The 13,577-nt window shown below is 40.2% G+C and overlaps 1 protein-coding gene across 3 annotated transcripts in view; it reads right to left on the bottom strand.

Moving 5' to 3' along the window:
• Positions 1-13,577, bottom strand: part of LOC124122194 (E3 ubiquitin-protein ligase HERC2-like) — a 150,968-nt gene that overhangs the window by 116,599 nt on the left and 20,792 nt on the right. The gene's annotated exons all lie outside the window — the stretch shown is intronic.

Below are 13,577 nucleotides of genomic sequence, written 5' to 3'. Positions count from 1 at the left end.
TTAAAGCGTTCGCTCATCACGCCGAAGACCCGGGTTTGATTCCCAACATGGGTACAACATGTAAAGCCCATTTCTGGTGTGTCGTGATATTGCTGGAATACAGCGGCATAAAACCATACTCACTCATGCACTCTTAGTTTGTTGTTGTAGATTTTAATGGCCTCTTGCAGTGTTTCTGTTTATTCAGGCATGTCAACTACATGTGAAGTTACACTAACGCAGGTCGTGGATATTTCGGTGAAACCCATGCGCAATGATATGATGTTGACAAGTCAAGAAGCATGAAAGGGGTGAATCTGGGATTCGAACCCATGATCAGCAGCTCTGCACAGCTGCACCCTAGACCACCGGACCATCAGATTACATACATATGACACATTAAGGATCAAGAACAATTTCTACCCATTAAGATCCTGGATAGAATAGGTCTTCAGCAACCCATGCTTGTCGTAAGATGAATGTCTTGGTATGGATAGATGCTCATTATATCAATCACTGGCTTGTCTGTCCAGACTCAGTTATTTACAGACCACTGTCATATAGCTGGAATATTGCTGAGTGTGGCGTTAAACAACAAACAAACAAAACGAGAACAAGTTCCACTGAACACTGAACAATGTAGCTTTATCTCAAAATGTCTAAACATAACACATTCATACAAACTCAAACATGAATACACAGGTTCAAACTCAAACATTAACAAACAGGCTCCACCTGTCTTTCATAAGGATTAATGTTAATATAATCCTCAGCATTACATGTACAGCTTAAATAATCAATGACCTCCCTATCAACTACAGTCAAGTCCTGTTAACGTCCCTGGTTAATTCGACATCGATGGTTGCATATGATTATGTCGGATTAACGAGTATGTCGGATAAACATTGACTTCCTGTTAGTCATTTCATTGGTAGGTCAAAGTTCGCGAAAGGTTGTTCTGACGTGACCTGTAATGGGATGTCCTCATCGATAGCGAGAACTTGTATCTGATTTTATTGAGATTGAGGTAATCAAAGCATGTGATTAATCCTGTTTTCTTTATTTAAAGCATCATTGTTTAATGTTAAGCAAGTTTATCTCTGCAGCCGTTGTAATATGCAGCTACCAGCCGATTCGTCTGGCATCAAAACATGGGCTATGTAATCGCAGGCAGATGACCACAGACTTCGCTGATCACTGTGTCGGATTAATGAGACTGATTAATGAGTGATTTCGGTAATTCATTGCAAATTAGGCGTGTCAGAGTCGGAGTGCGAGACTGTTGGATTAACGGGTCTAAATAGCAGTGATTTAATCAGTTCCCAACATAAGTGTCGGATAAAGCCAATTGTAGGATTAACGCGACTTGACTGTATTGTACAAAATGTTAGCAAATACAATGTGAGATATATCTATTATGTTTTATATTAATCAGGTTTTTGTGTATTTTGCTGCTGAGATGTTCAAAGAAACAATTCTCTCGAGATAATGAAGTCTATCTTATCTTAACTATTACATCTGCAACAGTTGTTTCCAAAACTGTGTCTTTTTGTATGCATTCCCAGAAATAAACCCAGCATTCCTGTGGTTATCTGTGGCAAGAATACTGCTTCCACCACACGCTGCAGTCACTCAGAGAGACAAGGGGAACAACTGTCACTAATAGACAGAACCCAGTCAGGTCATAAGCTCAGTGATTCCTGATACTCCATGTACCATACATAATTGTGGCAATCAGGGGAATGCCAATACCATTCCCCAGTAATACATCGGGATTACCACTGCCTGGGTCACAGACTAGCAAGGCAAGGATAATAGTGGGTATGTGGCTTCTGTGAGCCCTGCCTCACATGCTGTGTTAGAGGGGGCATGGGTAGGGTAGTCTCTAGTCTCTGAACATTTTTTACAGATAAAAACAGTTGGTTTGTTATAGTTATGAAATATAATAAAAAGGAGCCCAGAGACTGTCTTCATTCTGCAGTAATCTAGACTTGCCCACTATTATAGACATGCATGTCAACATGTCAACCCAAAAACTGGGGTAAAGATTATAACACCTCTTGTGTTTGTCATGTGCACTTTAGTCTTTTATGAACCACTGAGAAACATCATTTTAATACCCGAGGCGACTAGGTCTTTCCTCCGAATACAAAGATTGTACCATTCAGGTCAGTGTTGGAGAACTTGTCCCAAAAGAAAAAGGAGGGTCATAACGTCATTTTTCACTAAAAGGCCAGAAATATAATAGGCCTACTAAATTTTTTGGGCCAAACATACTTAACCCAAACTTAGTTGACTCTGACAAGCATGAGGTACTGAAGGGTCTTTTATGATCTGGAATCCCCATATGCCGACATCAATATCTACTGACAACGATGCCAAGTTGAACATGTTGAAGCAAGAAGATAAAAAAAAATTGGCAATGAATGGCAATACTAATAATGTTACCTCAAAGCATTAAGCCCAATGCCTAGATACACTTCCTGATAAACCTCTTCATACTATTATCCTTGAATCAGAAAATATACTTTCACATAAACCTAATTTGATTGCTTCCATTTATCTATATCAAGATGAAGCGGAGAACAGTCAGTTGAATGTCCCTGCTATCACTATCAGTCCAGCTTCCAGCTCTCACTACAGTGTTTATGTAGCCCAAACATTGCAGGAAGATCGTTTACTCAAATAACTGCCGCCTTTCTCATGAACACACACAACAATTCCTACTGCACCCCCTATGCATTTAACAGTCTAAATATACAGCAGGCGTTTCAAACTTCCCCTCCATTTGTTTATATCCAGCAATTAGCAGAAAATGGGTTGTGGAGTGATCAGAATGGCTGGCATGTCGGGAACTAGCGGAGAGTCTCTACAACCACGATGAATGTTGAGCTGAAATCGACTTCAGTTTCTATCTATGGCATTGATGATGGAGGAACAGAAGAACATGAAGTCATTAAGCGATGATGATGTGAGGTCTATGTACATAACCTGATCACGGAATAGGTTCTGTGAATTGTGCTACATTCTCCAGGGAAACATGGGTAAAAGTAGAGTCATGATGCTCTGTAGTTCTCTGGCAGTGAGTGGAGCGAGTATGGTTTTACGCCGCTTTTACCAATATTCCAGCAATATCATGGCGGTGGACACCACAAATGGGTTTCACACATTGTACCCATGTCGGGAATCGAACCCGGATCTTCGGCGTGACGAGCGAACGCTTAAACCAGTAGGCTACCCGACCGCAGTGAGTGGAATATTGAAGAAGAAATAGTCTTTTATTGATCGTTGGTCACAGTGGGTTTATTACTACCAAACAACACGATCAGTAATTATTAGTACTGCATGTCAAAGAACGTGTTTTTACAATGAATTTAAATTGTAAGAATTCTATTCCATGAACATTACACTTGATTGGCTTCATGTTGATGGTGAATTTGTTTTTTGTTTTTTTTAAGGGGGCAATTTCCATTACTTTGTATCAGAATTCAATTAGAGCATTTGAGACCTGTTCTCACTTTAAGCCCTTTTTGTGAAAAATCGCCTAAAGAAAGTCATAAATAAATCTGAATATACATGGAAACTTTCTTTCTGACGAAAAGACAACAGTAGCCGTGAATCATTAAAGCGCATACAGACGACACCAGTACAGAAGGCATGCAGAAGCATTTATAGTGCATTTCAGTGGCCAAATATGTGAAAAAACATGTTCTGTTTTGTTTGATTGTCTGTTAGTTTGTTGTTTAATGCTGCACTCAGCTATATGACTGAGGTCTGTAAATAATCGAGTCTTGACCAGACAAACCAGTGATTGATATCACGAGCATCGAGCCATGCAATTGGGATACGAAGACATGCATCAACCAAGTCATCAAGCCTGACCATGCGATCCCGTGGACCTCTTAAGACAAGCATGTGTTGCTGAAGACCTATTCTAACCCGGATTTTCAAGGGTGCCATGTTCTATAGTTGGAATTAAAATTCCTCATTTTCAAGATGCCACCATGACAGGTAAATTGCTGTACAAATAACATTTTTCTCATCACTGAAACTGTATGGTTAACTGATCAATCATCAAGGTCAATGTCCATAGACGATTTTGATTTTGTCGTCAGTCAATTTTGAACATACTGAACATTATTTCAGTTATTTCACAGGTCACAGACATTTACAACTTCTGAAAAACACATGTATATTGTCCAGGCAGAGCAAGGATCCTAATCAGGGTAAATCTGGGATTCTAGTCCTTAATCGGCAGATCCTGGAACCAGAAAGGGGCATAACTCTAAACAGGAACTGGCAGCACCATAAACCACTTGACCCCTAGTGCCTTCATTGCTATAAGAGGCCCACTGCTTACAGTCTGATTTATACCCATTCTTCACAACAAGAACAAGGGAAACTATTTTTAACTTACCAATCAATTAACATAACAGCACCAACGGTATACAAGACACATGTTGTCAATTCAGCATGTTTGCACATGTACCCTTGCTGGCTGATGTCCCCACTGCGTACAGTGGTTGGCGCCTCCATGCCAAATAATGCCATGCAACACTGCATACCGATGTCCCTTGTCGTCAGCGATTGGCGATGCTGTCAACAACCAGCCTGTTCTTGGCATCACATCACAGACACATGTTCTCCAGACATACGAAGGCATCGACGGCAATGGCATTGGCAGACATTAATGTCATGTCAGTGGTTACATCTATCAGCTGTGTCGACTGACTACATTATGTTGACTGTCATAAGATGAGAAATTGCAAAGAACAACGAAGAACAGTTTATTTCATGATAAAACATTGTTCTATCATGACGTCATTTCTGAAGATTCGAACATATGCTTGGAACTTGGTGACGTCGTAAATTGGATGATGCTATTGTTGAGTGGGTTGAGTGGGTAACCGTGGTGCTCTGCTCAGTACATTAGTACCCAGTTCTTATACATGTCACTATTTTTATGTTTGTGAAAATATTCATGGTCTTCTCGGCATTACCGAGATAGGAATGTATTCAGGGAGTCATCATTATTTAACTACGGGTAAACATTATTAAAGCTTGTAAATCCTTAATGAGGTTGTAAATAATGTTATCTCATGATATCTCATATATGAAAAATATATGACTTGTGGTTGTTGTTTATCATTAGATTCATTCCCCTCCTCGTTTAATTCTTTATTAAAAGCAGGGCTCTCTGGACCAGTAGACTAAATGGGACTTGGGCTTCAGTCTCGGAGAAGAAATGTACACGTAATCATTGTCATGATCACAACGTGTACAGTGCACTTGATTACAATAGAGTTATTTGTCACACTCAGCAACATTGCAGCTGTAAATAATCTGAACCAGACAATCCAGTGATTGACATCGTGAGCAGTCTAGAAGAGGTGGTGAGGTGAGGTGAGGTGAGGTGTGGCTTAACATCACATTCAAGACTATTGCACTTATATAGCAATCTGCATGTACGTGTATGTATGTGTGTGCGTGTGCGTGTGCGTGTGCGTGTGCGTGTGGCTGCTTGTACCAGTCCAGACTAATGCCCTGTTTAATAGTGATAGCCCACTGAGATACAAAGACGCAGTATAAAACAGATACCCGACTCTGACAAAGTACAAAGACACACTCGACAAGTCCTTGTCTTATACCCTTAATGTAGAGCACCAGGCAGGGAAACAACAAGTACTATATTTTGGTATGACACATTGGGGATGAAACCTCTGACCTTTCGCTCTCTGGGAAAACACTGTTTCACCAGGCGACGAATGCGGACTATTGAAAAGTTCCCAATGCTCACCAAGAGCAGATACACCACAGAAACCATGTCTAACAATGACACCTGCACAGTTAAAGCCTAAAGAAGAATTGCTTTATGAAATCCTGTGAAAACACTATCATTATCTACTGCTGTTTCTACAAACAGCTCAGCATCAGTTTCCAGCACATCTCCCACTTCAAAGTAGAGTGGAGCAGCTCCGTCATTACTCACTACAGATGTGAGATGTACACTACACAGTAACGCTCCCCTGCCTAGAACAGCTGGAGACTACTAGGCTGATTTAACCAGAGGCTAAAAGTCACCCAAACACATGTCGACAGATGCCAATCGCATTAGTAGCTGCCTGCCTGCTGGAGACCTGGCTGGGTGGAGGACCAGCTCAATGTACTCCAACTTCATTACTTTCAATCTAAAGATATTGTATATATATTACTGTATTCGACGTAATAAGCGCCCAGGGTGCGCTCAAAATTAGAAATAGGGCGCTCTTATTGGAATATTATTTTGGTGAAAAAACAGAGTTGAAAGTTCGTAAATTTCGTGGTTTATGCTGACAACATGAAATGTTTATATACGACATATATATCTTTCCAGGATTTAATTGCCCATAATTAAGGGTGCATATAACACACAAGTGCATTTTATACATGAATAAATAAGTCTTGTGTACATTGATCGGAAGGGGTGCTCATTGAGATTGTTCACTATCCAATATATTAGCAAATATCGCCATGGGCGCTTATTAGAGCGGGGCGCTTATTACATCGAATACGGTAGGTTTGTTTGACAAGATGTTAGAATCTGAATATTCACCTGCAGTAGAATCTAATGTTGAAACCATCAACGATTATTGAACATTTTGAAAATTGTTGAAGTGTTTGTTGTTGTTTTTTACACTGCAGTCAGCAATATTGCAGCTGTAAATCTAGGAGGGCCACACAAAAACAGTGGTCGACATTAAGAGCAATGTCCCACAGTGTTGGAGTAATATGACACTCAGTCAACCATGTCACCAATCCGACCACCCGTCCAAATTTGTTAATCCAGATGTCTTCACCGAGTCGGATACCATCACTAATAGTCTTTAACTATGGCTCCTTTGTCTTTGACCGTACATTAACTAACTGAATCGTTAGTTAAACACCACTTGGTATTGACGGAACTTCTGTTTCCATCTTTACTTCACCTTGATGATGGAACAATTTCACCCAAAATGTGTGTCGCCAGCAGGATTTGAACCGATAAACATGATAAACATGATAAACATACGTGTGATTTGGTAGCTTTTTCGTTAAAAATATTCTTTTCTAGATAAGGGCTATGACTGTTCATAACAGGCTCATCACTATGGGAAATAAGATTTAGGTGATTTATGAATGTGCTCCAACTTATCCAATATGATCTGTATATTTGCCTCGGATGTGTATTTTATAACCCGAGTCGCCAAACAGCGAGATGCACGTGCCAGAAGCACAGCAAACATATTCCACATGCATCTCACGCAACTCACACCGTGTTCTCACAGGTAAGCAAAGACATGATAGAGTTCCGGAATATCTTTTCATACACGGTTATGAAACACTTTAAGTGTGAGGGTTCTTCAAATGATTGGTTGGTTGGTTTGTTTGTTGTTAAATGCCACACTCAGCATTATTCCAGCTATATGACGGCGGTGTGTAAATAATCGAGTCTGGACCAGACAATCCAGTGATTAATATCATGAGCATCGATCCACGCAATTGGGACCGATGACATGTATCAACCAAGTCAGCGAGCCTGACCACCCGATCCCTTTAGTCGCCTTTTACGACAAGCATAGTCGCGTTGTTCGAATGAAGGTTAGACAGATCTAAGTGGGTTACATCACTCAGCATGCTCAGATCCGTTGTTTAATCGTTGAAATAGTCAGTTAAACGCCAAGACACGGATTAACGATTAAACATCGGATCTGAGTGGTCTCGCCTATACACATGCTGAAACATGTTAACCTCTCAGTATTCAAGCATGCTTAATAACCTGCTGATGATAAAAGGCCATGAAAACCATGGTAACTGGAAACTACTTGAACATGTCACGCAATGGACAAACCTATTACAATTCCTTTATAATGTTGAACAATGCAAAAACTAAAAAAGACACGCTTTTTCAAGAAGTCGCTTGGCCTCCGTGTTCCTGATCACAAGACACACAAAGTCCCACAATAACACTCTGCACGTCTTATCAACTGGCGATAACTTCAGACATGACACAAAAATCTCCAGTTTCACAACAAGAAGAATAAAATCTCTGTCTTTGGTAAGAAGAGATGTTGCCATAGCAACTGATGGCGCTGATTGGGACAATGGAATAACATCTTGGGTTCCTAACCTGGTACGTGCTGTCCTAGACTTGCACAAGTCTCTAAAGCAATAATTATTCATTTAAATCATAATTTCTACATGGTATAAATAATAAGAACAAGTAATCCCTATAAGTTCTGTCCGCTTATCTAGACTTGCCTACTATGAGGACAGAATTATTACACATCCATGGACTTATCTTTCAGTACAGCCTTGGAGCAAGGCTAGTGCCATCCTGGCTGCAAAACATGAAATATGGGACCAGGGACTCATGTTGCTAAAAAATAGACCAAGCATGTTTGATCATATTTCAGAAGTCTCAGAGGATACTTAATGGTCATACATTTACTCTAGGTGTGTGTCAGGGTATTGTTACCTTCATATAGACGTCTACACTATACACTATCAACTATTGTAGATTTGGCATTATATATCAGTACAGTAAGCATGGTAAGTGAACAATGAGGTGTTAGTTAAAAAGTAATGAAGGTAGACAGCAGATCCTGGAGCATCAAAAGGAAGCAACTTTGCACAGTGAATTACAGTACCTTACACCGCTGGACCTCCACTACAACCCATCATCATAATCATTATCCAGTCATCATCATAATCACTAATCACTGTAGTCATCGTCATCATCATCACTGTATTCATCATCATCATCATCCTCATCACTGTAGTCATCATCATCACTAATCACTGTAGTCATCGTCATCATCACTATCATCATCATAAATCATCACTGTAGTCATCATTATCATCATGATCATCACTATAATAATAATACAATGATTACACTTTGAAACTTAAAGCATTATCCAAACCACCAATATATCACTGCCATCAAACTAATGCTCACAAGAACTCCTTGATTCTGCTTCAGCTGAATCAACCAGAATCCAACACAAGCACCAGTGGTAGAAACAGCCTTGCTATTTGCCAACACTATAGTTCACACCATCTAACATTTAGGGAAGGACCTCTCCTCTGTTTGTGAGGAACCCCTGCACACTAGACATGTGTCAAACCCGTTTTTAGCCCCTCTAATGTTCCCCCTGCTTCCCGGCACAGCAAGGTTGCACATGAATGGCATATCTGCCACTACCCCAGGACTTGCCTCCCTCCCCCAGCAGACAGTCCACTAAATGCCACTCCCCAGACTCAGACTTACTGTGGGTTTAACACTGTTTTAGGGCTGGGACGAGTCCACATTTACTACCAGGGTACCCACCCCCCTACTACCTGACCCTACCCGGGTACCCACTGAAGACCTCAAGAGATAGGTACAAAATGTGAGATTGGGATTTTTTTTACCATAACCCTGGCAAAACGTATTTAGATACATGTATTAAACAATCTGGTCATGCATACACTGAAGTTGCCTTAAGTTATATCTTTATTCAACCATATGAAAAGTCAGATGGAATGGGTGCATAATTTTTGTCATTAAACAATATATCACGTGACTAACAACGGGTCCAGGTAGTTCTGTGGGTACCCGGGTCCTACTCAGTACCCACCCGACCCGGGTACCCGAGTTACCCGTCCCAGCCCTACACTGTTAAATATTCAGTTATATCACACCTTGTCAGCTTATTGACTGAAGAAAGACCAGTCATCGGGGATTGGTTTAACAGAGCTCAATATTTTGTTATTTAACAGATTGTCACCTTTTGGATGGAACACAGATCATGTTGAGTGGGTTTAACACTAATTAATATTCAGTTTTATTACTTGCCCGTGAAGAGATCACCCGTTTAATAAACATACAGCTGTATTACACATTGTGTAATACCGAAACGCGTGCTTATGTACTCTCGGAACACGTTTCACGAACAAATATTGAAAGCTCTCAACACCCCTTGGCTTATTCAACGACATTGCGTGTGGAGTTGATAAATCACTGAAAGGAGCTTATGCACACTCGATGACCCCAGCAACCTTGTTGCTAGGCTGACGTCACATGGCATTGTTTCGCCGATGGATCTTGCAAAAAAATTCCACAAATTGCGTCATCGGGTATTGTGACGTTATTGTAAACTTTGAGGTGCAAGGCCCGTTCCACATGGCGATCGCAACGACAGTCGTTAGTCTGTTAAAGTATGTGAGTTGCTATAGTCTTAGCCCTACGATAATTTTGGGAATTCTAAAGATGGACCGTTGTATAGTATTAAATTCATACGTTTCAACTTTTGACGTGTTTGAAGTATTATTCTGTTAAACTTAATTGGACTATGTCGTAGATCGTGTAGGTGTCAGCCTATTCATACTCAACAGTATAATTCTAAAAACGTTATAAATGGCAAGTAATAAATAAAATACTAAACTCGCTCCCGTGTAAAACCAATTTTATGAAACTCGTGAATAGTTGTGGTATCTGACTCGCTTTCGCTCGTCAGATACCACAACTATTCACTCGTTTCATAAAATTGGTATTACACGGGAGCTCGTTTAGTATTCTATATATATAGCACCTAAGAGGCCGACCATTTCATATTCGGGGATGGGAGCAATGGGTTTTGTATTGAGATTAGATATTTTTTTCAGCTACATTTTTTTATTAAAACTAGGAGCCAAAATATTTAATAAAAAAAAATAAAACACATTGCAACAATGTCACTTTTGAATCGGACAATTTCTATTTTTTTCAACTATGTAGTTGGAAAAACAATAAATTATCTGGGCATAATTAATTTATCAAGAATTTTTGGGACAAATAACGTTTTTTGATAAAATCCCAGTCACATATCCGTAGGGGAAGCAGGCCTTTTGCCAGGGATTCGGGGCATTGACTCTTCCTGTACACTCTTCCTCTACACAACTGTGCTGGATACTGTGTGTGATGCTGGTGATGCTGGTGATGCTGGCTGTACCCTGCTGCGCGCCTGGTATGAGGGCATGCATGTAATGACCTATGCTTGTAGCCAGCCCTAATAAACACTGGCCGATCCTCCATCTGTACACAGGGCCACTGACTCTTGATATCACCCATGTCTTGGTATCAACACGTTCACCTTCACATGCTGGGGGACGAGATGTACCACCTTTGTGTACAGGTGGAAGGTCTCACCCAGGCAGTGGCCCTCCAGCAATAATGTTTCAATAGTTACAAACACAGCAGGGAGTGAGTGAGTGCCTAGACTTGCTAAAGTCTCTAAGGAAACAATTATTAGCTTTAATCATAATTCCTAGATTATATAGATAATAATAAATGGTCGCTATAAAACACCTACTGTCGATTAACTAGACTTACTTATTATGAGGATAGAATAACCATACATCCATTGACCTAACATTCAGTACAGATTTGGAGCAAGGCTAGTGAGTGCCATACTACCAAACTGATTACAGTGGCAGATCCTACTTTGAAAATCAAACACAGACCCATGTTCGAAATTAAGCTTGAAAGTCAACATGGTCAAGGGGTCCTTGTCAAAGCCTGCATACTAAAAGAAAAAAATAGGGGGTCCCTTGATTCAAATATCATAGCAGAAAACCTCAAGGACCCAAGGGCGCTCTTAATTTCAAACGCGGCATCAAGAGAAATACCTCTGTACTAACACCAACTATTCCAATAGGTACTGGGATTACACAGGGCTTGATTTAAGGAACTTGATTTAACTTGCTCTAGGTGCATGTGTACATGAAAATCCAGTTGCACCAGACAAAAACAGGTTACAACCATAAATTTATCAAAGTTGAAACATAGGCTGGTCTGCTGCCCGTGTCACCTTAATTAATGGTGAGGTGAGGTGAAATTGTGTTTAACGTCGCGTCCAAGATTATTGCACTTATATAGCAACGTGCATGCATGTATGTGTGGCTGCTTGTACTTTAGTCCGGACTGATGCCGATTTATAGTGCTAGCTCATTGAGATACCATGCCGCAGTTTAACATGAATACATCACTCAGACACAGTATACTGACTCCGAGCCGACCAGTCCTTGTTTTAGCCCCTTAATGCCGAGCGCCAGGCAGGATAACAACAAGTACCATCTTTTAATGTCTTTTGTAATGACGCGGCCGGGGATCGAACCCCGGACCTTCCGCTCTCCGGGAGGACGCTCTACCACGAGTCTCTAAGGTGATCATTATTAGATTAAATCATAATTTCTAGATTATGTAAATAAAAAGGACAAGTTGTCCCTATAAGATATTGGAGTCCTTAGATCTAGACTTGCCTATTAGGAGGATAGAATTACTACACATCCATGGACTTTTCTTTCAGTAAAGCCTTGGAGTTAGGCTAAGGTCAGGACTGCGTTCAAAGATTGTTGTTGTGTGAAAAGGTAAGCGCCAGACAGACACAAATTTGTAAACAGTAAACTATGTTTATAACGAACACGTTTATAACGATCTGACGGATATACATGATATAATGAACTGTTTTTTTGGTCCCGGCCATTTGCTGTATATATACTGTATGTATGCTTATACCAACTACGGTTATAACGAACTAAAACTTGTGGTCCCTTTGAGTTCGTTATAACCAAAGTTTACTGTATTTGTTTTACAGTCACTAAATTGAGCCCTGTATACATGAGCTTGGGAAATGGCTTACAACCATGTTTATGATACAAACATTTTCAGAATTGCTGGATCTGACAGTGTCAGTAGTAGAACACATAGATAAACACTGGGCTGGAGGTTTGTTATTACACAATGTTTATCAGAAACTCCTGTCCCGATAACTGCATGTTTCTACAGAGAGTACACCGAGGAGGCAACAGAAGTACCTGTTGCCGGTGTACTACATCAGGGAGCGACAACCATGCGGTTGTAGTAGTTGATGTAGCTGCAGGAACAATTTACCGAGATAAGTGTAATGGCTTACCATGTGTGTGTTGCGGTGGTAGTAGTAGTAGTAGTAGTAGTAGTAGTAGTAGTAGTAGTAGTTTGTTTGGTTGTTGTTTAACGCCGAACTCAGCAATATTCCAACTATAGAAGTAGTATTAGTGGTAGTAGTAGTCATGGTAGTAGTAGTAGTTTTTTGTTGTTGTTAAACGTCACACTCAGCAATATTCCAACTATACGATGGCGGTCAATAAATAATCGGGTCTGGACTAGACAATCTAGTGATTGACATCATGAGCATCAATCCACGCAATTGGGATATGATAACATGCATCTCCTGTAAATACGAGAAGAATGGGTTGCTGAAGACCAATTCTGACCCGGATCTTCACGGGTCGAATTTGACTTAGGCTACCTAGTAACGTTTAACATGTTTGCATTTTATCTTGATCAGTATTTTACCATGACAGTTTAGCATTGTTTAGAATCCTGCAATCTGACTGGTCAGTCAGCAGTATCAAATCTACATAACACCATCATTTTGCTAATGACATCTTTACCGCAGAAGAACATATTCATTTGAATGCAATTCTTTCTCAAATGTGTACTCATACAATCATTCAAATGAAATTTACAGGTGTCAAATCAGAATTTGAAACCTCTAAATTAAAAACACAGTTGGTTT

The sequence above is a fragment of the Haliotis rufescens genome, unplaced genomic scaffold (genome assembly GCF_023055435.1).
Source record: "Haliotis rufescens isolate VD_foot unplaced genomic scaffold, xgHalRufe1.0.p SCAF_7, whole genome shotgun sequence".
NCBI classification, from domain to species: domain Eukaryota; kingdom Metazoa; phylum Mollusca; class Gastropoda; order Lepetellida; family Haliotidae; genus Haliotis; species Haliotis rufescens.
The sequence above is the reverse complement of the archived record's forward strand: the minus strand, read 5'-3'. Positions and strand labels throughout refer to the sequence as shown.